At 36.8% G+C, this 2,842-nt stretch overlaps 1 non-coding gene across 1 annotated transcript; it reads right to left on the bottom strand.

Annotated features, from left to right (window-relative positions):
- Nucleotides 1-2,244: 2,244 nt before the first annotated feature.
- LOC149011236 (small nucleolar RNA R71) lies at nucleotides 2,245-2,351 on the bottom strand. The gene has a single exon (XR_016174877.1). It is a non-coding gene; the product is annotated as a small nucleolar RNA R71 (small nucleolar RNA).
- Nucleotides 2,352-2,842: the final 491 nt, after the last annotated feature.

Raw genomic sequence — 2,842 nt, 5'->3', positions numbered from 1 at the left:
TCCATTCAAATTCTCAAATGCGAAAATGGGCTTGATCTGGAGCATGATGGGCTAGAGATGTGTGATTATGGGCCAACTCCAAAATATTGAAGAGATAAAGACGGCAAATTTGATCTACGGCTGAGATTTTAAATCAAATCTACAGAGATATTATTGAGAGAGTCCAAATGGAAAAGAGTCCTTGCATACCTCAATATCTTATCTCTTATCTTGGATTTAATTAAAGAAAGAAAAAGAGGAAAAAGAATTATATCCAAAAAGAAAAAGAGGAAAAATCCCGTTTTTGAATGCCTCTGTCCAGTTTCGATCAAACCCTTCATCGAACGGTCATCCGATGTCCGATCGTGCTGATTTTTGGAGGAGAGCTTCACGACTACTTAAACCTCAAATCCAACGGTGGAATTATGCATCTGATTTCTCTAAGTTGGCGCGATTACTACGTCAAAACCCTAATTGGTTGAGTCAGATAGAAACCCTGAGTTTTATTCAAATTCAGCCGTGCTTCATATCTCATGTAAACTCTATAAAAGGAGAGCATACTCCATCAAAGGAGAACATGTTCTAGAGCTTAGTAGAAGCATTCTTTCTTCCCTCTTTAGTTTATTAAGGTTTTCTCTAGTTTTCTTTGCTTGCATTAGTGAGATTTAAATTTCTAGATTCAATGTTTAAGTTTAATCTTTTTATGTAATGCAATTCAAGTTCAAGTTTCAATTTTTTTTAGATTCGTTTTTCTCTGGGTCTAGCAATTGCAGATTTAGATCATTCTAGATCTAGATCTGGTTGTTAGGGTTGGTTGAGATTCGAATCGTTTGTTCAATTCGCAAGTAAGTAACCTTCTTTATTAATCTTCTCTCCTCCCTCCATTCCCGCTTCTATCTACCCCTCCATATTCTTAATTTAGGATTTACTTTCAGCATTATTTAATGTTCTCCCTTCCCCTGGATCCTTGATCAAAGATGCCTACAGTCGTGCCTCTCTTTGGTTAAGGCTTCATTTTCCTTTAATTGCTTTGTTTATTTACTTTCTGTTATTTACTTTCTGCCTATTCATTCATTATCTCGGACCACATAACCGGAGCAAGCCTACAGTCGTGCCTCTGCTTCTGGTGACGGGTGGTGTTGCATCTGCATTTTAGCTATTTCCTTTTCCTTTTATTGCTTTGTTATTGTTCGCATTTTTTTTCCTGTTTTTTATTTATGCATTGATTGTGTTTAATTTATATTTCGTTTCAATTCGATTGCATTAGACATATAGATTAGGATCGTTTAGTTTAGTTAATTAGTTAACAAAAATTGAATCATTCCACTCTCGCATTACTATTAAGAAGTTCAATTCTAAGTGGCATATCTCCCTGAGATCGACCCGTTAGCTACACGATACCATGCGCTTGCGGTTACTTTTAAAATTTCACAGACAAGTTTTTGGCGCCGTTGCCGGGGAGGTATTAGTCCACTTTATTTTTCTCATTCTTAGGTAAATCGAAGTGTAAAAAAAAAAAAAATTCAAAGATATTACTCTTAACTTGAGTAGAAATAAAAACGTATAGTAGTCCCCACTCTACTGCAGAATCCCCAGGATTCGATTGTAGGTGGCTCCGAAGACTATACGGATTCCCTTGCTGTCAAACCTATAAGCACTCAGCTATACGGCAACCTTACAGCTTTGGAATCATTATTTCAATCTTTGTGGTGGGAAATTCACTACTTTCCCTTCATTTTTGTTATTTTCTTTTCTTTTATTCTTTAGTTACTTTATTTATTTCTTTCATAAGAGTCATTAATTGCATTAAGTGGTTAGTGCATGTGTGTCTGGACTCGTGATTCTACAAATAGAATTGTCCGAGTGTCTAACTTGACCATGGAAGGTCTACCTCCACCACCTCCACCTAAGAGTCTTAGGGATAGATTTTATCCAACTCGATCTGCACAACCTTCCTGTATACGTTTACCTGAAGTGAGGGGTAATAATTTTGAGCTCAAATCTCATTATCTATCTATGTTACCCCAATTTCATGGGCTACCTGATCAAGATGCATATTTGTTCCTTAGGGAGTTTGAGGAGGTTTGTGTCCTTATGAAGGTACAACAACTTACTGATGATGCCATAAGACTACGGTTTATTACCTTTGCATTAAAGGACCAAGCTAAAAAGTGGCTTTATAGCTTACCTAGGGATAGCATTATCACATGGGAACAATTTACTGTGCTCTTCTTGAAAAAATTCTTTCCTTTCTCTAAGACGAATAAAATAAGAAATGATATTCTTCAATTTCGTCAGAAACCCAGTGAGTCTTTTGCTAAGGTAATGGAGAGGTTTCAAAGCCTTCTCCAAGAATGCCCTCACCATGGTATAGAATTATGGCATTTATGCCAAATAATTTATGAGGGTATCGATTACCAAACAAAGCAACTTTTGGAATCAATGTGCCCCACAGGATTTACATCATTCACTGATGATTCCGAAGCTTGGAATTTTCTTTTAGACCTAGCTGATAGAACTAGAGAATGGGAGTCAACCCAAGAGTCTGAAAGGACTAGTAGGGGATATTTTGTTGATAGCCAAATTCATAAGGAAGTACAAATAGATAACATTTTAAAAAAGTTAGAGATTTTGGTAGTTAAAGCTGCACCACCAAGTCAAGCACATTTTATTGACAAATCTATTGCTATGTGTGCATGGTGTCAGTCTCCTACACATGTAATTGAGGAATGTCCTAGCTATTCTTGAGACCAACATGAGAATGTCAGTGCAATGTTTCCAAACCCGTACAGTAACACGTACAATCCTGGGTGGAAGAATCATCCTAACTTTTCATGGTCTCAAGGGCAAAACCAAATTGGAT

Source organism: Hakea prostrata, chromosome 7, assembly GCF_041222555.1.
Source record: "Hakea prostrata isolate BN-2017 chromosome 7, UWA_Hpros_2, whole genome shotgun sequence".
Classification (NCBI taxonomy): Eukaryota; Viridiplantae; Streptophyta; class Magnoliopsida; order Proteales; family Proteaceae; genus Hakea; species Hakea prostrata.
This window is presented reverse-complemented; position numbering and strand designations above follow the sequence as displayed.